This window comes from Lycorma delicatula, chromosome 1 (genome assembly GCF_047948215.1).
Source record: "Lycorma delicatula isolate Av1 chromosome 1, ASM4794821v1, whole genome shotgun sequence".
NCBI classification, from domain to species: Eukaryota; Metazoa; Arthropoda; class Insecta; order Hemiptera; family Fulgoridae; genus Lycorma; species Lycorma delicatula.
The window spans coordinates 110,464,650-110,490,937 of NC_134455.1; the positions used below are offsets into that span (position 1 = coordinate 110,464,650).

The 26,288-nt window shown below is 31.6% G+C and overlaps 1 protein-coding gene across 1 annotated transcript in view; it reads left to right on the top strand.

Moving 5' to 3' along the window:
• The window catches only part of for (cGMP-dependent protein kinase for), a 617,480-nt gene that overhangs the window by 251,145 nt on the left and 340,047 nt on the right, over positions 1 to 26,288 (top strand). The window lies entirely within an intron of this gene.

Below are 26,288 nucleotides of genomic sequence, written 5' to 3' on the forward strand. Positions count from 1 at the left end.
CCTCTTTTAAATTTCACCTTCAGCTCCTCATTAGTGCTAAGCTCGAGTAGCTCCTCTTGTAATATCACATTCTCCACTTCCATTTCATAAAATGGATTTATGATCCATGGTGGTATTTCCATCGTCAGAATATCTTCAAATCTGATTTTGAAGTCATCATGCAGGGCAATTAAATGTTGAACATATGTCTGAATATCCTCATCAAACATTCTACCTGACAAGTTTGAAAACTGGGAAAATACGCGCCGACTAATATTTTGCTTCATAAATTTCAATTTTCCAAGAAAAGCTGAAATTACAACCTTTGTTTTGATTAAATTGAGACTGTCCCCTTGTAATTGTAAGTTAATGTCATTAAATTTTTTGAACAAATCTGTCAAATACGCGATGACAGCTTTCAAAGTGATCAGGTTTTCTTTTAAATCTGAATCTTTACCTTCCAGAAACTCTAAAACTGATTCAAAAAGTGAGTAAAATCTTGTTAAACATGCACCTTTCAACAACCAGCGTACTTCAGTATGTAAGAGCAATCGTTGGAAGTCTTCATCATTTTCATCGCACAATTGGGCAAATAAACGCGTATTCAATGCATTGCTTCTTATCTTGTTAACAGCATTAATTACAAGTTGAAGCGATTGGTGCAACCTATCACTCAGATTTTTCGCTACTAGGTGTTGTCGGTGGATGACACAGTGAATGGCAGTTACCTCTGGTATAATTCTTTTAAGATGGCTTATAAACCCACGATAACCCACGTTCGTTGTACTGAATATGGAATATGCAAGTTTTTACAAATAACAGTCGCTGAGCTTCTCAAAACATTATCTGCCTAGATTGTTACGCTTAGTCAAGCCAACATTTTAGTTCTTCACTATCGAAACCAGATGAATTTCCGTGGACCCCCATTTTTTTGTCATGCCAACGTAGACCCCCGTCGAGTCTCCCGTGGACCCCTAGGAGTCCACCTGGACCACTTTGGGAATCAATGCTCTAAACACAGTAGTCGGTTCAAAATACTCCTAACTTTCTTTCTACTGGTCAAATCGAGAATTGCAATAGCTTTTAACCTTCTCTACGGACCATTTTTCAAAAACCTGCTCGTAAATCGGTCCAGTAGGTTTTTAGTTTAAAGCGGACGCATATTCGAACTTTTGTTTATATACAAAAAGAAAGTTTGTTTTTATATTTGTTTGTTATTATTGTAAATATCTCGACACCGGCGTCACCTAGCGGGTATAGTTTTTGCAAAAATTCTTCTTCTCACGTAACTAATATATATTCTGAATATGAGCCAAATCGGTCCGTAAATAAAATTTTTCTAAATATCTCAACTCCAGCGCCACCTAACGGGTCAGTTTTTTGCAAAAAAATTTCTTTTCACTTCTAATATACGTACATTCTGAATATGAGCCAAATCGGATCATAAATACAAATTTCGAAATATCTCAAACATTCATTTATTCTTATGTATATCGAAGATGTGAGAATACTAAATCAATACAGAGTGTCTCAATAAATGTATACATTATTTGAGTAGTATAACTAGAAAGTGGATATGGATGACAAAATCTGATAGTTCAAAACATCTGTTTTTCATTGTTGTCACTCTATGGTAAATTATTTGTAATTTATTCCGTAATAAACATGGCTGAAATTCAGTTGTCTTTTTACCAATGTAAGTGGCTCTTAAAGTGTTATAAAAAACTGAAAATGTTAAACAGGTTTAAAGACGTTGGGCAATGGAATCTGGAACACCACAACCGACGAGAGTAACAATTACAAGACTTCTTGACAAATTTGAAGATAATGGAAGAATGGAAAATGTAAACAAGGAGCGGACTGGCCGAAGAAAAATCTCGACGAATAATGAAAGTGCCGCTTTAGTAATGCCACGAAACCCAGAGAAGTCTCTCGAGCAATGTTTTCGTGAGACTCTGTAAAGCCTTGTTCAAAGTAGTCGCCTTAGAGATTTACCATTTTTATAACAATATGTCAAAATCCTAAATAAGTACAGAGTGTTTGAAATAAATTTATACATTATTTGAATAGGATTAATACATTTTTAAAAAGTGTTGATAGAATTTTACGAGCTAATAAATTAAGACCATGCATCCCAAGACATACATGAAGTAAATGAAGTTAAACCGGACTGACTAGTACAACCCTCCGAGTTGGTCTACTGGTGAACGCGTCTTCACAAATCAGCTGATTTCGAAGTCGAGAGTTCCAGTGTTCAAGTCCTAGTAAAGGGAGTTAGTTACCTTTATACGGATTTGAATATTAGATCGTGGATACCGGTGTTCTTCGGTGGTTGGGTTTCACTTAACCACACATCTCAGATATGATTGATCTGAGACTGTACAAGACTACGCTTCACTTATACTCATACATATCATCCTCATTCATCCTCTGATTAATACCTGACGATGATTCCCGAAGGCTAAATAGGAAAAAGAAGAATGACTGGCGAGTACAGTTTTGTGACTGATACCGGGATAAGTATGAAATAAATGAAGGGTTGAAGATTTTATTGTTTGGTTGAATTAAGCCACTTTTAAACTTAACTGAACAATCAACAGGCATAGCAGTGTTTATTGGAATAACAAATTCACACGCTTAATAAACAGAAAACCGTAATTTACCAGACCCAACAGTATGGTATGATTTTCTAGAGGGATTGTTGGGCCATTCCTTCTTTGAGTAGATTGTCGTCGGCATTTTTTACTAAATGCTAAAAAAAGTAAATATTTCTACTCTGCATAATCTTTTGGTTGATGAAGAAGTGAACTATTTGCAACAAGATGGGGTTCTACCCCCACTATGATCGTGACGTAATGAAATTTCTTGATAACACCTTCGGAGTTCCCGGCTCGATCTACGGACTTAACACTCATGGACTTCTCCCTTTGAATTGTTTTGAAAGACACTTTGTACGCTAAAAACTAAGGGCACTGCAGCAGTTGAGATCGAAAATGCACTTAATACGATACCTTTAGCTACAGTAGTTAGTATGTCGGTCTGTAATAAACTATAGGTGTATTGGTGTTGACGTTGGTCATTTTGAACATTTATAAATTTAAATTAAAAAATAACACAAGTATCATGTATCTAATTCTTTTTATTTATTAGAATATAGCTGATTTAACTGTGTACATCTTCTTTTTTTTAGAAAATCCGACTATTCATTTGTTGAAAGGTTATTCAACTAATGAAAACTGTAAAATTCTAATCATAGCTTTTATTTTGCATTATATTACTTTTGTGTGTTTACGTCAGTCATTAGACTGATAGAGTTACGTGTATGACATAAACAAATCTGTCATTATTATAAAGGAAATGATGACTTCATACAATTTTATTTACAGAATTTTATTACCATTACAATGATAGTTAGTTTGTCGGAAATTCTTATTTAAATATTTCATTTATCAAGAATGTTGCATTATTTTCAGAAGTATATAAATTACAAACTGTCTCTAACGAATTAAAAGATGTGGTAACATATAATATTATTATTTGCAGAAGTTAAAGATAGCTTTTTTGTTATCGGTAGTTATATAGTATTCTGATTTTACAGCTACGCTTTACTTTTTTTTTTTTTTTTTTAGTTTTTCTAAATTTTTTATAAAATTTGTTTTTAAATTCACATTTTTTCTGATTGATAGATTATATCTATCTCGACATAATTCATTTTGTTTTCATTGGTGTGGTGGGAGGGGAGAGGTCCCCTTTACAACCTTTGATTGTTTTGTTAATCTTCTATTGAATTAAAAATTTAGAATTTCTTTACTTATGATTTGATATTCCATTCATTTTTTTTTTATTTACTGTGCATTATAATTATTTCAATTCGTGATACGGCGTTTTATTGCTGATCATGATTTTTCATAGATAAGTGACTAATCCAGTTGCTCAATCCTTAAAGAAAAAAAATCGAACCAATTTTCTAGGTGCCCATGTTTTTTACCACATTTTTACTTCCTTGTACGAAGTAAAGGAAGTATTTTGATCGCGAAAAATTTCAGTTTTCAAATTTCAACGGAAATATCCATTTTGACCATCCCTAAATCCATTTTGACTAGTTCGGCGTGACGTCTGTACGTACGTATGTATGTAAGTACGACTTACGTATCTCGCATAACTGAAAAACGATTAACCATAGAATGTTGAAAATTTGGATTTAGGACTGTTGTAACATCTAGTTGTGCACCTCCCCTTTTGATTGCAATCGACTGAACCAAAAGTGTCAAAATAGCCCAAAATCCGCAAAAAAAAATTCGATTTTGAACAACTGCAGTAATAAGTTCTCACTGACAGTTTTTCAACGATGTATCACAATTTTTTATTCACTGATGCTAATTAACACCCAATTAATTATGAATTGGTATAACTGCAACGTCCTTCCTTATATGGTTCGTTTTATCTGGTAAGCACCTCAATCCATATTCGGCTTTTCGTACAATTTATTGGAAAACAAAAGTTCTTGGAAAGGTTGACAGTGCTGCCCCGAGCAAACCAAAAAGTAAAATCCACAAAAAGTCTTCAAACGAAAGAGATCGAATGCTATTATTCTTAGTTTTAATTATTAATTAACTATTTTACATTGATTAATTTTATTTTATACGCTGGAACAAATTGCTTTATTTTCAAATATTAAAGTGTCAACTGAGAAAAAGCTTATAATTTCCTAAAGAATTTCTCCGTCACTCCCAGAAATGATTGATGTTTCGTAGGTTTTAATTGAATATAAACCGCGTTTAACCATACTGACCATAACCGACTGGTGAAGATGTCAGATATAACTTATTCTTTGCAATTTTTACTTTCCTGGTATCATAGCTCTACAGGATTCCTTCTCAAAGTGGGTGATAACGCCCCCTTGTGGGGGCTGGAGGCCTTCAGGGGGGACGGTACAAGGCCCACAGAAAATTGGGGGCGTTCAGCCGGTTTAGGAAGTCGATGGCTAATGAAAAATAGGCAAAAAATGATGTTTTCCTGATATTTCAACTAAAATTAAATACCTACTACACTAGTAATTAAAGGAACACCTGTATTTTATGATAAAAAATGTTTGTATTCAAACTACTTTAACTCTGCAACCAAGAGGCTTACAAAGATGAATAAAACAAAAATTAAAGCTTCCGTACTCTACTTTTTGACAGTGTACTTCAGATTTCAAACATCATCAAATTAGAAAAAAAAACAGCGAGTAGAAAAGTTTTAGAAATAAATATCTAAAACCTACACAAATTGTTTAATGATGTTAATCTCCAGCTTCAAGGTGACGATTTGAACTTGATTAAAACAATAAATGTCGTTGCTGCTTTGGTAACCAAACTTCTATTACACAAGAGAAATATTGGCAGACGTTAATTTAATAACTTCCTTAATTTATCAGCAGTATCCTTCAACAGTGACGACTTGCTTGTTTACTGCCAATACTTGGAGAACCTTCACGGTGATTTCAAATAACGATTCCAGGATATTTTAAATATGGACATACCAGACTGGGTGTTGGATCCTTTTTCAAATGCCAACGCAGCAGGCTCATACCAATTAGAAGAACAACTTACAGAACTGACAACAAACGAAGAAATAAAAATAAGATTCAAGAATGGTTACCAAGAATTTTGGCTGCAAAAGCCAATCCCGCAACTGTACCCTGGATTATGATCGATTGTTCAAGGATTTCTGATAGCATTACCATCGTCATGTTTGTCTGAACGTGGATTTGGTGCTGTAGTAACGTTGCTAACAAAAAAGAGAAATCGGCTGCCTGTTACCGAACGCGGCAACTTGCGGTTGTTTTTAAGTAAATTCGAGCCTGATATTAACAAACTCGTTAAAGCATATCAGATTCACCCTTCACATTAATGTAAGTGTAATTTTTCAATTGAAAGCATTGTTTTACTTATTGCACTGTTATACTGAATATGCTATCACTAATGTTATGTAAGTATATAGATACAATTGTAATTTTAATTTTTTTGAAAGGAATTTTAATAAAAATACTTCCAAATATCATTAAATATGGGTTTTAATTGCCCTCATTTAAAATGTAAGATTCAACTCAGAAATAGGACACACCACGTTTAAAAACAATAATTGCTGTTTTTAAGGTGTTTAACAACACCTTGCTGCATTTAATTGCTGCATCTTAAACAGGCAGTAGTTTTAAAAATTTTGGGAGCGCTAGGAAATTTTTGATTCTCAATGAGGGCGCTGGGCACAAAAATTTGTGAGAATCAGTGTTCTAGAGCTATACTTCAAGAAGAAAGCATGGTAATCATTTTAAAAATGGGGTTTTTCCATTTCTCAACCCAGGCACCCCAAAAAACAAAATAAAATCTCTTTCCTCTCACCGGAAGACAGAGGTACATTTCACCGGTGCTAAGTAGGGGATAAAAAATATTTCCACCTTAAAGTTACGAAAAACTTCAAATTTACTCAATACAATGGTGGTTGCATCTGAAAAAGGTTTCACGTGTTTAGCATACGATAAGCCCAATCTTCTTACAATTCCAGCAACATTTTGGTCATCTCTTGCCGTAAGGATTAGTCATATCAAAAATTGTTAGACAAAAATTTTACGTAATGTTTAGAGGATTAACGAGCACTTCAAACCGATTTGATACTTGCCTATTAAGGGAGGTATGATTTTTTTTTTTTTTATGTTCGAAACCCCATTTTTTTCACCGCCTGGGCCAATGGTTGGTGATATCAAAAACCTTTACTTATATAAGTTTTAGGCACTTATCCAAAGAATAGTTGGAACTTTAAACGAATTCGATACTTTACTTAATAAGAATGTTATAGGATATTTTTTTTCCGTAAACGCCCCCATTTCCATCCGCATGGTCCGATTTTGCCCATTAACGAACTCGATCGAGATTTTGGGTTGTTATATTTTATGTATCAGTTTGAATTGGTGTATGGTGAATTGGTGTATCAGTGATTGGTGCAAAATTTCGACAGTTATCGTGTCCACAAGAAAGTGAAATATATATATATATATATATATATATATATATATAAACTTTTGAACTGACGGTAGTTTTGGGGTTTGTGGGATGTGAAACGCGAAGATATGTCTAAATTTTCCGAAAGTCGAATCATGGTACCCATTGTAAAAGGTACCATGTGTATTTAAATAATGATAATATTTATAGTTAAACTTCATCATAATTGCCCTTACTTCCCCAAAAAAAAAAAACCTTAGTAACTTTTTCATGTATCAATGTTTTTCTACTATATAAAAATAAATAATCAATGCCACGAAAGTATCACAACTTTATTATCAGCATTTGCATTATTATTTCATTAATTCTATCACCAGCATTAATTCATTGTGAAAATTCAGTTGATCTCTAAAATTAGATTCATTGTTCCTTTTTCACGTATATTTTATTAGTTTATCACTAAATGTCATTCTTTGTGATATTTTTTTACTATGATTTCATTTATTTGTTGGTTATAAAATTCCCATGTAGACATGCTGACAACAAAGTTATAATGCTTTCTTGGTATTGGCTATTTATTCTTATTTAGTGGAAAAAATAACTACATGTTTCAGGAGTGATCGACCTGAGTCTATTCCAGAATACGTGTTTACCGGTATATTTACACTTTGTACATTGCACTATATAGCTGAATCAGGCCTGGCAAGCCGGTAGCGGTAATTGCATTTCCCTATATACACGTGCGCGCACACACACACACACACACGCGCGCGCGCGCGCGCCCAGACCCAGCAGTAGCTGGAAAACCAGTTGGAGAAAACATCAACGTAGTGTAAAAATAATGATACAGAAAAAATTATCAAAGATTTCTTTTTTGGGATTGGGATAAAGTACGATGAAGTTTTATTGAAAAATTGTCATTATATGCCAAGAATGTTTCAGAAATGTAAAACATCAGTATTTTTTTATTTTTTCTGTTCCCTTACCTCAATATAATCTTCAAGAATTTTTTTTAAATTGTTTTACTTTAACTGAAAAATGTACAACCAATAAAAAGTTACCTAATATTTTTTTTTTTTTTTTGGTGGTGGAGGGTTAGTTATTATGAAGTTTTATTGTAAAATTATCATTATATGCCAAAAAAAATGTATTTTTTATTTTTACTCCCGTCTCAAAATCACCTTTAAGAAATTTTTTTTATTTCTCTACGTTAACTGTTAAATGTACAACCAATAAAAAGTTACCTAAGATCTCTTTTTTGATAGTGGGAGTGAGTTATGATGAAATTTTATTCTAATATTGTTATTAAAAGTTATATAAATCAAAAAAAGTTTTAAAAAATTCAAAAAATCTATATTTTTAAACTTTAATCAACTCTCCCACCCACAATATTGCCTACAAAATATTTTTTTTTGTCACTTATACTACTGCTATTCCTAGGAAGACAAAAAAGTCGTAAATATGCAATAAATAAAAGATAGCTTTTTCGTTTTTTTGAAAGGGGGAAATTTGGGGGCAAATTTTTTTTTAGAAATAGTAACATAAGCATGCATCCATATACTTAGCTTTATGTAAAGTGGGATTATTCTGGCAAAAGTTTGAGAAAAATTGATCCTAAAAAACAAATTTCCTCATACCTCTGTACAAAGTTTCATCAAAATCGGTTTATCTAGTCAAACGTTGTTAAGCTTCAAATAAGCCAACGCACGTACGTACGTACGAACGTTACCCCCATCTTTCTTGTTTTGGGGGATCATGAAACGCTGAGTAATAAAAAAAAAAAACCTATACCCAATTTTTTGACTGACTTTTTCATACTTTCCTTCTTAAAGTATACGTCTAGAGCTATGATGTCAGGAAAGTTAAATGTATAATTTTTTTAAAAATATATCTAACTAAAAAAAATTTTTATGAGAACTGCGGGATAGCGTTATAATCTTTTGATTCGCAACATTTGAATCTCTCTGGTTTAGTATCCAGGTAACAATTTAAGTCGAAACTATCCAAGGGCGTGAAATAAATATATCATTCTATAACCCATTCAGCTGTTATGACTGTTTATCACCTTGGGGGTAGAAAAGATAAAAAGAGAAAAAAGCTGGTGATAATTTCATCATTATCATCGCATATATCATTAATTTAAACTGAATTAATTATTTGTATAGTGGAATCTTTTTTTCAATGAATAAGTTGAAAATTGTTTTTTATTTTGTTTATTTATACATTAATGTATGATAACTAATCTAAAGTATTTTTTTATACTTTTTAATGTAGCGTCTGATATGTTAATACATAATAAGTAACTTTTTTTTTTTTAGGTGAGTAATCATCAGAATCCATATTTTAAAATATCATGCTCTTTAATTTGTAAGTACAATTACCTTTTATTTCTTAATTTCTCTTTCTGTCTCAATTTCTTCCTCTCTCTCTGTTTGTCTTTATTTAATTATATACAGGAGATATTAAACTAACACCGAAATGGGTTCATATTTTAAAACTGAAGGATTCTAGCAGAAGAAACGGATTTACATAATTGCAAAATTACGACTTTATTGTGTGTTTGAAATTTTTGTTCCTCATTTTGAATCCTAAATCTTAAAATTAAATATTGTGAATTAAAACTTTTTCTTTTTTTTCTTTTAACCTCCCGGACCACCGTTAGGTATTGCTTCACAGGATGAAATGAATGATTTGTAGCGTGTATGAAAATGCCATGTCTGACCGGTATTTGAACCCGGGACCTCCGGATGAAAGACCGAGACGAAATATTAGTTGACCTAGCCATCTAATTTGTAGTATTGTTTCAAATTATTATTGTTATTTATTATTATGAAAACTATTATTATTATTAGTGTTTGAGTCAAATACCAACATTAGCTGTTTAAAGTTTATTAGTGGATGTAATTCTGAAGATATTACGGAATAAAAACGTTACTACATGGCGTTTATCTCGTTTTATTACTACCGCGATTTTTCTGTCTTTGCATCTTTGATTGGTTATAACTCGAAACTGAAGGAATTTATCAAGAAACGTTTTTCGCCGCAGTTTTTCTCGTAAAGTATTACATTAAGATCGTATATCACACGTTACCTTCCTATTTAAAAAAAAATTCGATTCAGTATGGCGGATCCTAGATGGTGTAATGGTGTAAAAATTTGTCACTATATAGGTTCGGACTTGCTTCTACCTCTTAGTAACCCTCAGTTTTGAAATATGGATCTGTTTTCATACTTATATCATCTACATAGATTTTATTATTTATTTATAAGTGATAACAGAATTCTAGACTTTAAATTTTAACTAACGGAGTGTTATTGTCAGTTTTATTTGTGGAATCAATTCGCATTCAAATACTTAATTAAAAAAATTATTTATTATGAGAATACAACTTTGTATTTTGTGGTTGGCGTTTTGGTAATTAAAGTAATACAGTTAAAAATTACTGTAAACAATGTAACTAATGAAAACTTAACCAGTGTGTTGCTTTGTACGGTACAGTATGTACGAATTAATATTTTCTATAATCATGAGAGATTTTTAACAATTCTTAAAAATCATATCTCTTTTATACCATAAAGTTTTAAACAGTCTTTCTTTAAAAAAAAAAAATGAAAGAAGAGAGATTTTTCAATTAAACCCGAATTTGTTTTACAAGATTTTAAGTTTACTTTTACTGAAACGAAGAAACAATAATCATGTTGGCTGTACAAAGCTAAATTATTAATCCCTATTAATTTTCCATTATCAGCAATTGTAAAAAATTATAATGATACATACTCAGATGGTATTCTGTTCAATATATTAATTTTATTTATTATTTTTAAAATTACGAATAGTAAAAGGTAGCAGAATATTACGGAATGTTTTACTCTCCTATCCCGAGGTCTTTCGGCATGGGAAGGTGTTAGAATACATATTGTGTTTTGCTCTGGTATACCACCGTTATGTTTTAAATGTACTGGTTATATTTAGTTAACTACTGAGAGTTTCGTTTGATAATTACTAAATATATCGTTTGGTTTCATAGGAAATTTGTAATTCTATATAGCCTTGATATAGAATTCCAATTATTAAGTTATAGTATTCCTATTATTATTATTAGTTAATATAACGCGTGTGATTTTCTTTGTGTAGTCATGTAATTAACTGGATACTTTAGTCACAGTAGTTACAGTATCTTTTATCTTAAAGTTTTCTCACAATATGCAACGCACATATTAAATTGCGAGTTATTTGTGTCTAGTGTCTATATTGCGTGTTGTTATCTTTTCAAACATACTTTGTTTCATTAGATTTGTGTTACTATGTAAAGTGTAAAGTTTCCTTATATTTTCACTCTTTGTTTACTCGAATGTTACAGAAGGTGGAAATGTCTCGGGTGCTTAAATTATTACTTTTAAAATTAAGAAAAATTTCCTCCCGTAAGTAATTTAATACTGATTTGTTTATTGTTACTAAATCTTGTGTAATTAAATTTTTTCATATTATAAAATCCAAATATTAGTCTTCTAAGTTACTTTCTGTGTCGGTCGTCTGGCTTCTTTCCACTTGATTATGACAGTCTGATCGTGAGAGGAAAGGATATATATATTGAAGTTCATGGAAAAATATAAATTATTAAGACAAAACAGAAGTCAAAATACTTCTATTATCATTATGATATAATTGAAAAAGAATGACAAATCAACGATGAATGTGGGCAAACTCAATTGTGGAGATATACACCAGAGAAAAAATATGTTTTTTAAAAGTTATTTGATATAAGGAAGGATTTCATAAATTTAATCAGATGTCAACGGCTACTTTTCACTAATTAATCATGAAAAAGCAAGACTTTTTTCAGCTTTACTAATTAATTGTTCACGTTAATTATTTCCACATCTTCCAGTGATTTTAATTACTGTAATTTAATTAAATTAACAAAAAATTCCCTCAAATATAATTAAAAATTATAAACATATAAGATTGGTTTGCATGGTATTTTACCCGCCACCACCCCATTCGGTCGCCCTAAAGCATAATACTGTGCCACAAACGACTACTGAGCCTCGAAACAGTTAAGCAACCAGTCCTAACTAGCTCCTCGGAGCTAACCTAATTGCGTGAGCAAACTAAGCATGCTGCCACACACCACTCGCTTTGTGTCCCACTGCTCACTTGTCATATATTATTAAAAGAAAAAAAGGATAGGCACACCCCGACAACTAATAAAATATACATGACACTCAATAAATTAATTTACATCGTCAGGACAGCAATTTGCTGCTACGCCTAGGTCGCTGAATGCCAGCAAGTACCTATCCACCATAAAGTGCTTGGAGCTCTCGGGTAGCTTCTCACAGCAGCACGGTAGGAGTCATTTTTCTCCGAAAAACTATTGATACCGATTGAACAACGAAACGGCATCAAGGAACTCCCATACGGTCCGACAATGAGGCTTTCGTCACATTGACTCGCCACTTATGAGTGGCCAATTTTCATCTTGTTCCAGGGTGGTCTGAGTTCTAGCCTCCCCAAGTGCTGGGCAGTCGAACATCATGTGTTCGTTTGACTGGACCTCCCCGCAAACGCACAGTTCATCAACTGTCAGGCGAAACCGAAACAAATATTGGTTCAAGTTCGCGTGGTTGGAGAGCACCTGGGCACCCGTTGCCCCTAAAACAAAGGTGAGGCATACCATCCGCCCAAATCCTGTATTAATCTATACAAGGACCTTTCCTTAGTTGTGGCGTGGCATTCTTGCTGCCATGCATCCATCGCGAGGCTGTAAAGCCTCCTACGCAGGAGGAACATGGTCAGTTGTTCGAAATTTAGAGCCGGTGTATTGAAATCACCGTTCCGTTCCGGTACAGGCCCGCCCCGAAACCGCATCCCAAATACCCCCAAATACCTCAGCCTCCGTGCCTCTTTGCAACTTCCACATGCTTGCCCGAACTTTCATCACCAAGTCGATTGGGAGAGCCTTCCCCCAGACGTTGGGAGCCTCGTAGGAGGTTGTTTTAAAAACACCAGTGCTTACAATTAAGGCTCTGCGCTGGGCACTCCTTAAATTTTGAAGAAGTACTCTATTCATATCCAACCTATGCTCCCAAACGGATGCCGCGTAAAGGGTCATTCAAAGACACCTCAGTACACCATGTAAATTTGACGGCCCGACAACCCGTAGTCTTTCCGAGCAATCCTTCGATGTTTGTGCATCATTGAGGCGGCGTCCGCCGCTACTTGCTTAATGTGGTTGCCAAATAGAAACTTCTCATCAAACAAAACACCTAGGTACTTGTGAATTCCAATTCGGCTGAATGCACAGCCTTTATATACAATCTTTATATACAGTCGGGGTTCCGACTGTACGATAATTTGTCTGCACTCTTGAGAAGCATGTACTTCGTCTTGGGTATAGAAATCTTTAAATTTTGCATGTCCATTTGAATTGGTCACTTCAAGAATTTCACGGCTGATGGTAGGGTCTTCTAGATTTTTCATCGTGTCTCGTCAAGGAATACATTGACACGCAGCGATTTTTTAGTTGTCGATTTTGCCACAGAGTAAAACTTTGCAAGTTTGCTTCTATCTACACTATCTGGCGAGGAAGACCACAAGCGTGAGGATTGCCTTTTTCATACGTGAGGGTTGCATACGGAGGCTCCCGCCTGCATCAGCTATAAAAGGTTGCCCAAAGACCATAGGAACCTCCTAGATAGTAAAGACTGTGGTTGCCAGCTGTGCGTTCTTGATTTATAGTTTAATTCCTTAGGTGGTTAGATTTGATTAACTAAATTCCCAAGGTCCTATGTTGTCCAAAATGAGGTGAAGTTGTCGCAAGAAGGATCTCGGTGTTGTGATTCTACAAAACCCAAATGTGGTTTAGGGTGATCTGCCAGATTTTAGAGGTTAGAATAAGTTTTAAAATGGTCAAGACACCATTACTATCCGCTCTGCTGTGTAGGAAGTTATTAAATGGTGTTTTTATACGGCAGGCCTCTAACATGCATCATGTCGTTGTCAAGCTTGTCGTGGTTGGTTCTGATCTTATCGTGGTTATTTCTTATTTTCAGTACAGGGACCGCGCTGAAGAACATTTGGAAAGATGGGATAGGATTCTCCAGTTGACTGATAGTTATCCAATTTTAATAGGTGTTGATGCAATCCCAAATCGCTTCTTTGGCACAGTGGGGTCACAGATGACAGTGGTGAATTAATTGAAGGTTTCATGGCACAGAATGATTTTTCAATACTACCGGTGAGTTGGCTGCATTTGCTGGCATGGTCGACGTAACAATTTTTACAATATTATCAATTTTAATTACATAATTAGCTGGTAAAGTTAGAATCATTAGTTTCATAAATTTTTTGCTAGACGTCTTTACACTTGAGTGTGTTGAATTACTCTGTTTCCTCTTTTTGAATACTGAAAATGTTGAATTCTTGTTTCAATTTAACTTGAAATATACTTAAGTTAGTGTACTGTAATAAGGGTTTTTGTAGCAAAAATTTTGCGTACGTTAGAATTACAAAGTGGGCTTTGTTTAATTTTTACACCAAATAAGCCGCCTCAGTTCCTAAAGTAGATCATGGTCGGCTATGACTTTCAGAAAATTTTGGAGTAGGTAAAATAAACTAAAACTTCGAAATAAATGAACCCTTTGGAATGCTCGTTCTTTAACACGCTATTTTTTGTAATAAAAAAAAAACATTTTGTCACGCGAAACTAGGTGCCTAATATGAAGAATGGTACTTAAACATTATTTCTCTGTATTTCGTTTCGTATTCTTATCAACGTCCAGATTTCCCTCCATTTGTGTTTCTTGTTATGAAAACCGGCTTCTTCTTTTTATAAAATAAAACCGGCTTTAAAAAATAAACGCTCTAAAATGGAAATAAATAAATATATATATATATATATATATATACACACACACACATACACACACACTTTTTAGTTTTAGTTTTTAAATGTGTAATTTAAAATTACCGTGAAATTCTGGACTAGCTGGTTTCAAATAATCATAGTGTAGTGAATTTAAGCACTTATTTAAAAAAAAAATTTAAATCCAGTTTTTGAAGTCAATTTTTCTTATTTTATATTAAATATTTATTTTTTATAAGCTCATATTATTAGAATTTTTGACTATCCAAACAAATCTTCAGGTTATATTTCCTTTGCTAGACGGATCTTAAATGTAATTACCGATATTATAGTATTTGAACTAAGTTTTTAACAAAATAATATGTATATATATTGTGAAAGAATCGTTGTTACGCTATGTTATTTTGTATAATCCTTTGTGACATAATTTATTACTATTTAATTGGTTGTATTTATTCACGTTTATATAGAAATTTTTTATTCATCACGATTTTGCATTCTGCGTGAGTTAAACTTTAAGTCTTTCTGTCGCCACTGTCTGATGGATTTGTAGGATAACAAGGATGCATTCATCTTTTGTAAAGGATTAAATCAGTCTTGCTAAAACCGGAAATGGTTTGATGGTTTTTTGTGATTATGCGTGCGTGAGAGGAACGTAGATCATTCTTCTTTACTAACAAGATAGTAGAATTTTATAACTTGTTTAAATTATGCACATTTTCCTGTATAATTATGTATCTTTTTTTTAGTAATAACAATTTTTTTTTTTTAATGGAATTTTTATTTTTATTAATGCTAAGTAATCTGATATTTACAGTTAAGTTTTAACATTTAGAAAATCATATAAACATTTCGACTTGTAGAATAAGTTATTACACATATAAAGAAATGAGATCTAAATAGATCTAAAAAAATTAAATTTTTAATGTTGGAAAGTTATGAAAAAATTGTTCAATGTTTTTCATGATTATTTTTTTTTTAATTCGTTATGTAAAAAATTGATTGGATGAAAATTTATATATAATTAAATCCCCTCTAATACGCAATCTAACTTACTAAATGTCATGATTGCGTTAAACCATTCCTAATATATATAAAAAATAATATAATTACATTCAGTACTGAAATGTCAATACACACAATCTTAACCATATCCTATATATTTTATAACCTAATTGAAATATATTTGAAATAAAATAATTTCAGAATATCGAGAAATTATATCTGAAGGCATTATTTTTTTAATTCATAGCATTACTTCCCACTTTTTAAAGTTCGTATTTTATTTTAATGTTATCTTATATATTTTATCTTATGGTTCATAAAAGATAAGACGTTTTCGCTTTTTTTAAGGGTGTATGTACAAACATTTAATAAGCTATTTTTAAGTGACACACTCGTATACACAATGTCTTATTACAGATTACATACTCTTTCTCTTTCCCCGTGCGGATGACCGTACTAATGATGCTGATGTATAAGGATGAACATGCATCTATTTTCTGTTAACCCGTAGTTCAAGCTTATTAACGCGTAATAACACCTATGGAGTTCTACAACCTCACATTTCGTCCGATTCATATTCATCTTATTATAGCAACACAGTCATCTGCATTTGAGTGCGTTCATTCACTGTCGTTGGTAGTATCGTATCTGGAGGACTGTTGTACCACAATCATCTCCTTACATTTGAATGCGGTCATACCTTGTCGTTAATAATATCGTACTCGAAGACTGCAGCGTTAGTTATCACTTTAGTACGCCGCAGGTTACCCACATATCGCCGTGGGTTGTAGAAGAAGATTTAGCTTTCTTCCCACACCAGTATTCCCACTTGTCAGTTAAAGTCTATCTGGTATTTTAGCATGTATCAAAAGGATGCGTAAATGAATTCTATCCGCTTCAAATTGGCTCGATGCCGAAACCACAGTTATTTTTTGAGAAAAAACCAACCCTTTTCTGGGCTCAATAATAGTTACTGACATGAACTAAACCCTTTCTTGTTGTAGTCATCCATTTACCAGTTGAATCATAGCGCATGACGAAGCCGCTATATTGATAAGCAGTCAACCACAGGAACTGATTCATCTCGGTACCATTTGCTATGCGACACAAGGTCCCCCAGATCTGGGCTGTAAAGAATAAAAGGAGAATATTACCTACAAAATCAGGTTAAAACACGAGATGGGTAGAGCGCATCCGACTGGGATTTCAAAGTGCAACATTTTTACTTGGCTCAATGGTGACTAAGCAACACATTGGACAACATAGCGGCCAATCATAGTGGTTATTATGAGTCCTAACCTAAATCGGCTGAAAGAGTGAACGTTTTGACGTTATCTCTACATTATCGGAGGCTAACAGTCATCCGTTCTTACCAACTGTGATCAATTTTCGTGAACAGGTTTGTAACCGGTCGATCAGCCGAACCGCCTGCTCCCCCTAATTTGTCTCATGCTCATTGTGTAGGCTCCGGGTTGAGTTTGAACCTTAGTTTATAGTTTTCATTTACATACATTTTTTTAATATTTTATTCTTTTTATTTGTAAAAGTTTTTATTCTTAATATACTTTAATATTCGTATTCAAAGAAGTTGTAATATTTTGTAGACTAGCTATATTATAAAATTATAAATTATTGCCCAACAGATTGCATATACTTTCTCGTTCTGCTTAAATAATCGCTACTAAAGTTGATCATCTTGACATATTAAAATGAAATTAAATAAAAGTCCAACTTTCTTTAAATTATTCCATTTTTGCGAGTGTTTTGTTGAATTTTCAACAAAAAGTGTTTTAAATAATTCCTTTCGATTTTCTGCAAATAAATTTTCAATTTTTGACCGTTAATAATATGTAACTACAGGAAAATGTTGCTGTGAGAAAAAAATGACAGCGTTCTTACTTACAGTCCAATGGTATGTAGCTTACGTTCACGTAAATCAAATTGCTATCAAAGAAATATCTGATGTGGACACTACATGACTTCCTTGTACGCCTATTAAATTACGTATACACATTTTTAAAAGTACATAAATAGTTATTTCACTAATAACTTCTGATTTTTTCCACATTTTTTTTTTGTTATTGAATTATTTATTGTAATCTTTTTTTACAATCAGAGGTTAATTATTATTGATAAATCAATATTTTAAATTAAATAAAAGCTACAAAAAAAGGAAATTGAAAAAAGGAAGAAAATGTTGCAAACAAAAAAAGAGTAAAAACATTAAGAGAAGATGATAAATGTAAAGAGGAAGAAAACGTTAAGAACAAAGAAAGAATAAAAAGATTAAGAGAGGATGATGAATATAAAGAGAGAGAAAATTTGAAAACTAGAGAACGTGTACACAGATTAAGATCAGAATTATATCAAACCAAAGAGCGATTAAATAATTGGCAACAAAAAACAAATAAACGAAATGATAATCAATAATCAACTCCGACTTAAGGAGAATATTGTCCGACAACATCAGAGGAGTAATGAACTAAAAGAAAATAATTTTTTGCAGTTTATTAAAGATGGGGCACATATGACTCAGTGTATATATTTTGTTCTTGTGAGGGTATAGTTTTCAGTCATTGTGTGAATGATTGAAAATTATAATATAATAATTTTAGTTAAAAAAAAAAAGAAAAAGAAATAAAGTCTGATTCGAATCGATGTCCATTCCCTTTAAGATCCAAATATTTCATTAATTAAACTTTTATTTGGGTCTAATGCTGGAACCAGTGAAAATAAGTATCACTTATGATATATCGTTGAAAAGCTCTCAATGAGGGCTTATTACTGCAGTTCAGAAAAAGTAAAAAATTCAAACGTTTTTGGATTTTGGGGTTTTTTTGGATAGTTTTGGTCCAGTCGATTGCAATCAAAAGGTGCACAACTAGATATAACAACAGTCGTAAATACTAAATTTCAACTTACTACGCCTAATCGTTTTTGAGTTATGCAAGATACATACGTACGTACGTACAGACATCAGGCCAAAACTAGTCAAAATGGATTCAGGGATGGTCAAAATGGATATTTCCATTGAAATTTGGAAACCGAAATTTTTCGCGATCACAATAATTCCTTTACATCGTAAAGGAAGTAAAAATGGATGTACTCGTATTACACCATTTAAGTACTGATGGATGGAAACCTGGTAGTTGTAGCTTCCAATTCGAATTTATAACAAAATTCGGCGTTTCTATTAAATACTTCACCAATATAAATCTAATGCTCCCTTTTATGGAAGCAACATTCTAACTTGACAGTCACAAGTCAATCCTAAAAATTTAACCATTTACAGAAATTTACTGAGGTACCAATTATCCAAGTTTACTAAGTAATATGAGGAGGTAAGTGGTTTCCCGCTGCCTTTGTATTGTGCCAAATATATAATTGTATATTAGCAAGCAGAATCTAACGATATACTGCGATATTCGGTCCTACAATTGATACTGTCATCATAAGGATCGACAGAATAATAAGGATTATCTCCCGTAGAAAGAAACTCTGACTATTGTCCTTTTACCTCAGTTGTTTACACGTCACAGGTATAACAAGATTGGGGGCAGATTTTATAACGCAACAAATTAATATGTTCCATTCTGTTATGAAGCAGTCCATTGTATTCACTGCTTTAGTTAAACTGTGGAGACCTTGATGTATCGTATATAAGCAAAATTACCCTACAATTAAAAGTATCAGTAAAGTACAGTTAAACTATCGTTACTATATATTTACAGTCATCTTATGAGAAAAATAAGTTCATTATTAAATCAGCTGTCCGTATAACTAAAGTAGGAAATCTGTATAAATCTTTTGCTGTTTAACCCTTAATATCAGCTTAGATCTTTAATTTACCTGAATTAACTTTTTTCATAAATAGATTAGCTTTGTCCCCTCATCAAAATGAGAAGTTTGAGTTCATTTAACTTTATGTCCTCAGAGAAGTAAAGTAGCTGGACTCTCCGTTTCTTCGAGGAAGTCCCAGTCTTTACATCTTGTTTAATGGTGGTAGAATATTATTTATAATTCTCCGCCAACAGAATAATTTATCGCTGATTATAAAATGGAATCATCCCAATTTTTTATCTTGTTTAAATAATTACTTAGTATAAATTAAGTACATAGTGTTTAATTTACTGTTGGCTTTATGGATTACATAATTTCCAGTTATATAATTAAAATCTGTTATTTTTATTTTTTTCTGGTGATGTAAACTTATTAAAAGTGTTACATTATGCAATATTTATTTTTATTCATTCATTCATTCATTACTTTTAAATCGATAATGAAGTAATTATTCATAAATTTGAAAAGAGAAAGATTATTAAAACTGAAATGACATTTTATTTGCTTATCTGTAAAGTAATATTTTTTTAATTTATTTCTTTAATTGGGGACATGGTATGATTATATCATTTTTAATCAAGTACCTTATATAGTATTAATAATTTAATTCTTCTGCTCATTTCGTATTATAAAAAGAATGTTAATTACGAATTGTTAAATTGTATAAATACTTTAAAGTAAATGCAATATATTTTATTAATTAATATTCAATCAAAAAGAGATTTAGGTTTAACGCACTAATTACATTTAATTTCCTGCTTTTAAACATTTTTTTTGTGGGGGGAGGGCGTGGAAGTAAATTTTATCGTAAGGTTTTTGTGGTAAGACGATGTAAGTGAAGTCAGGTACTACTGATTAACGCACTGGGTTGGTCTAGTAGTGAACTCGTCATCGCAAATCAGCTGATTTCGAAGTCGAGAATTCTAAGGTTCAAATTCTGGTAAAGGCAATACTTTTATACGGATTTGAATACTAGATTGTAGATACCGCTGGTTGGGTTTCAATTAACCAACCATCTCAAGAATGGTCGACCTGAGACTGCAAGACTACACTTCATTTTTTAAATGAAGTGTAGTCTTCATTTTTTAATATATAATAATATATAATATATTAATATATTAATATATAGTAATATATAATATTATTTTGTGACGTTTCAGCTATTCATAATTTGTTTCCAATTACAGTCACAGGTGACATTATTTTTTCAAAAATAAGTATAAATTTAACGCGTTTTCATAAGTATTCGTATTTTTTTTCTTTAACAAATGATTTTATTTATAATATTTTATCATAAAGTCCTTAGCTCATATTTTGGACCCCCAAAATACAGTTTTTTTTTGTTCTGGACCCCCTCAAAGCTTCTTTGGACTCGTCGGGGTTCATGTGGACCCCGGTTGGAAAAAACGCTGATCTAGACAAAAAATAAAGTATATGTGCATGTATGTGTGTCGCACTGCTTTTGGTCTTATATCTCAGGATTGACCCAACCTATTTTCTTCAAGTATTTCTATGTATGAGGCAATGATCACATTAATGTTGATCACAGTAATGTTTTTCAAAATTGTTTAAGGGTTGGGGGGATATCGCAGAAAAACCAATTTAGATTTTCTTCAGAGGCATTTTAGAAAAAACTTCATTAAAGCAAAATTGATACCTACAATTAATAATTCATAATTTTAATCCATAATTTTTTTAAGTTCGTACTGGATATATAGAGTTATCAAGAAATGTCTAGAAATTTTAAAAAATTATATTACACCCTAAAATGCAGAAAAGTATTTTTTGAAAATTTTTTTTTTCTTATTTTAGCCTTTATTGAAGAGTGTTTTAGATCTAGAAAAAAAGTTTACTTAAGCAAATTTATTAAGCTTAACCTCTGTATGAATACTTTCTTAAAATTTATTCCCCACTTCTAAAAAACATATGTTTTTATTTTTTTGGCTATAAGTGTTTAATTTTTATTATTAATAGCCGGGAATCTCATGCTATACTTTGCCAGCTTTTTTTATGATCGATTGTGAATAGCCAAGTTTTATTTGTTTTATTTACTGAAAAATATAACTTATTCATTGTTTAATTGTTTCATTTATTTATCATACCAAATTTTACATTTTATCACCAATATTTTATTTTATTTATTCTTCGCATGATAAAATATCTTTTTTATATTAATTTAATTTCTGATTATTATTTTGTTAACAGAATTTAATGTAATTTAATTCAGATGTGCATTAATATCTAATTTTTAGATCTATAATTGATGATAGAACTGAATATATTCGTGTTCTAATTTCAAATCACGAATTTTATAGATTAAATTATCTATTAATATACTCCAGCATCGTGATATATGTGTTGAAATAGTTTTTTATAGTAGTGTCTTATCTTTACCCATTCTTATTGTTTATGTATCGTACATGTGTATACAATGGCTATCTTATGAAAATACAACTTGGCTTTTGCGCAAGTTTTACTCGTACAACTTCAGTTATGTTATTTTGCGATTTTAAAGTAATTAAAAATTCACCATTTAAGAATATATATATATATATATATATATATATATATATATATATAGAGAGAGAGAGAGAGAGAGAGAGTGAGAGGGAGAGAGGAATATTAAATGTAATTTATTTAAGTTTATTTTCCTCTTGATTGGATAGAATTAAATATAATACCAAGATATATTTCATTTAAAAATATTGTGTTTATTAATCTCTTGGATAAACCAATCAACTATACAAACGTATAAATTAAATTCACTACGTTTCACTTAAAATTCTCTAAGCTTCCTCAGGTGAGGAATATATATATATTTATCATATGATATATTAGATTGTATGATTGTAGGTGCAGTGCGTTCGGAAAGTTGTGCTTTGGAATTATGGTAGTGAAGTGACGAAACTTTTTTACTTATTACTTTGTATATTTATTTCATTATTTTATAGAAACGGATATTACAGTAACTGAAATAGTTTATAACAGGTGTTGAAAATGACCTCCTCCAACATAAATACAACACTGCACACGTTTCAATTTGTTTTCAACACTTTAACCTGGTGATGTATTAGAATGTCTGCCTTTATTGCGGTTTTTAGTTCGTCAATCGTGCGTGGTCGTTGCGATACACTGTTTGTTTGGCTCCCTCCTATAGAAAGTAAAATGGGGGAGTCAGGTCGGGCGATTGTGCAGGCCATAAACCCCTCGAAATGATTCGCTCTATTAAAACATTTCGTAAAAATCATTGATCTGTTAGCTGTGTGCACTGTGGCGCCATCTGGTTGGAACCAACCATGATTGATTTCCACCTCTGTTAACTGACAAATGAAGGTTTTTTTAAAACGGCACAATAACGATCACTATTAACTGTATTTTAAAAAAATAGTGGACCCACAATGCGCATTCTATTCACACCGACCGAGATTCCAATTTTCGCTTGTTCCTGAATTTCATACGGGTTAATTGTCAACCAAAGTTGTGTTTTTTGTGAATTAATATACCCTCCCAGATAAAACCAGCTTAATCTGTAAAAAAAAAAATGTAATGTCGAGAATACTTACGAAAATGTTGTCAATAAAATGTTAAAACCATTGTTAATAATTTAGTCTTTTGACATGATGTGTAGGTTTCAGTTCTTGAACACAGATTACTTTGTAGGGGAGAAGTTTCAGTTTTTTATTACAGTTTTATGTGTGGTAGCATATCCGATATTTCTTTCCTCTGTGGTAACTTACGTATTCACATTCATGAACTTTCGGCCATAGCATCCGAAATATCAAGCAGGTTTTATTCGTTTGTTTATATGGTCTTTACTTCATCAGGTCTTTAAAAGAGCCTGTTGCCCGAAATTTTTCGATAAGAGTTCGAACTGCATTGCGGTGAGAAACAGGAGTATTTGGAATCTTTTCAGAAAACTTGTGTTTCACTAAATTATTATACTTGTCTCCTTCACGAAAGAAGTATTCAAAGAGAAATATGCATTCCTCTACCGAAAGAACCATATATTTTTTATATGGTAAAAAATATATGGTTAATATTTTTTATATGGTAAAAAATGGCAACTATTGATTTCGATAAACGAAACAAAACGAAGACCGTTCAATCATAGCTCAACAACTTACGTCTTCGTTTGTAAGTGAGAAACGCCCAACGAACCCATTGGGCAACCAACCGAACGCCGAAAGAACAGAATGCACCACATCATTCTAAAGCATACTATTCAGCCAATTTCCGAATGTTCTGTATTTACTTCGAAATGTAAACGTAAATGTAGACGTAAACGTAAAGGAAATGTAAAGGATTTCATTTGAGTTAATCCTTTAATGGATGTGAATAAAATAAACTATAAATTTCTGTTAAATGTTTTACACCTCATAGCATTTGAGTAAATAATTAATGAATTGTTAATTTTTGCTTCTTTATCCAAAGTAAAGAAGTACTGCAAACGCGAAAAAATTCGATTTTCAGATTTCAATGGAAATATTCATTTTGACCATCCCTGAATCCATTTTGACTAGTATCGGCGTGACGTCTGTACGTACGTATTATGTATCTCGCATAACTCAAAAACGATTAGCCGTAGAATGTTGAAATTTTGGGTTTAGGACTTTTTTAACATCTAATTCTGCACCTCCCCTTTCGATTGCAAGCGAACCGTAATTGTAAAAAAACCAAAGTGTCCAAAATGTATATATATATATATATATTTTGGACACTTTATATATATATATACATACATACAAATATATATATATATATATATATATATATATATATATATATATATATATATATATATATACATTTTATTTTTTATTTTTATAATAGCCGGGAAGGTCATGCAATTGCCAACTTTTTTTATGAATTTGTTACCAAGAAAAAAGCTTAAACAAAACTTACTTTATTTCAATGTTAATAATAGAAGTGAATATTTTATTTAAAACACTTACTTTTATCTCTAGTTATTTAATTATTTTTTCAATTTTTCCTTTCTTAACTGTTACAATATTAACAAAGGAAATTGTTGTTGATTAAAAAAATCAGTGCCTTTTACTGAAATTATTTTTCGATATTTGGAGTCCTTAATTAAAACAAAATTACTCTACCTATTATACAGTTTATCTATATGTATTGTTAGTAGTTAAAATTTATTTTCATATATAATATTTTTTCATATCGCCATGCGACTGTAAATTACAGGTAAATTACGCATTTATTTTGGAAATTTTTCTATTCTTTTTTCAAATAAAATTATTAAAATTAGATTTGATTACTTACTTATAATATTCTCTCTTTGCACACTATTTAATGTTAAAAAAATAATGCTTACATCCATATTTTCTCATAACAATTTGATAGATCTTACGTAGTATATTTTAATTTTATATTTCCATTAAAAAAAACAAATGAAAGATTAAAATAAATAAAAAGAAACCATAAATTTAAAATGTTATTGGTCGAGTCTTTTCCTCAGAGATATAATAAAAAAATATTTAAATCCCTGCTAAATTTGAAGTAGTATGTATGTATAATGCATTATTATTTCCTATATTATAATATCTATTCCAGTCGTTTTTGGTTCTCTTATTTATAATACATCTAGGCGTTGCTATCTTTAAGAGTAATGATGTTCACTATGCAACCGGTTCCGGCTGAAGAGAATCAAGATATCACTTTTATGTCTGATATGATACCATATATTTCTTTCAGTGAATAAAATAATGGGAAACCACTTCACTATTCGCATTTCCTAGTAACCCTAGCATGGAATGCTTGTTATTCTTGGAGATTACTAAGTTCTAAGACTCTGACTCATCTATTCTTCGTATCATCTGTAAATATTTTCAATTTGTATTAGATGAACTCGCTTAATTTTGACATTCTCCCATCACATTTTAGAAACCTGTATTCTTTCGTTTATTGATTTTTATATAGCACATATTTTGCTACTGTAAAGTGGTATATTACATAAAAATGTAGTTTCAACTTTAATTTCTTCCCAGAAATTAACTATTTTGATTAATCTCTAGATTACACCAAAATAATGTTATCAGTAAATCTTAACATTTTTTCTGATAATCTCTGGTTCTGTTACTCTAGTTTCAATTTTATACGTGTTAAAGCAACTGAAGTTGTGCTATATTGTTATCTCATTCCTGTATTATTTCGCTTACTTTTCCTTATTTTATATTTTTACAATAAAATACCTGATGTTGGCACCACATGACTTTCTTGTACGCCTATTAAATTACTAATACACTTTTTTTTTTAATGAAAAGTACTTAAAATTTTATTTCACTAATAACTTCTGATTTTTTTTCATATTTTTATTTTCTTGTACGAAGTAATGTAATTATTATGATCGCAAAAAATTACGGTTTTCAATTAAAACGGAAATATCCATTTTGACCATGCCTGAATCCATTTTGACTAGTTTCGGCGTGACGTCTGTACTTACGCATCTATCTCACGTAACTCAAATACGATTAGCTGTATTACTCAAATACGATTTTTATGATGTTGAAATTTTGGATTTGTGACTGTTGTAACATCTAGTTGTGCACCTCCCATTTCGATTGCAATCGACTGGACCAAAACTATCCAAAAAAAGCCA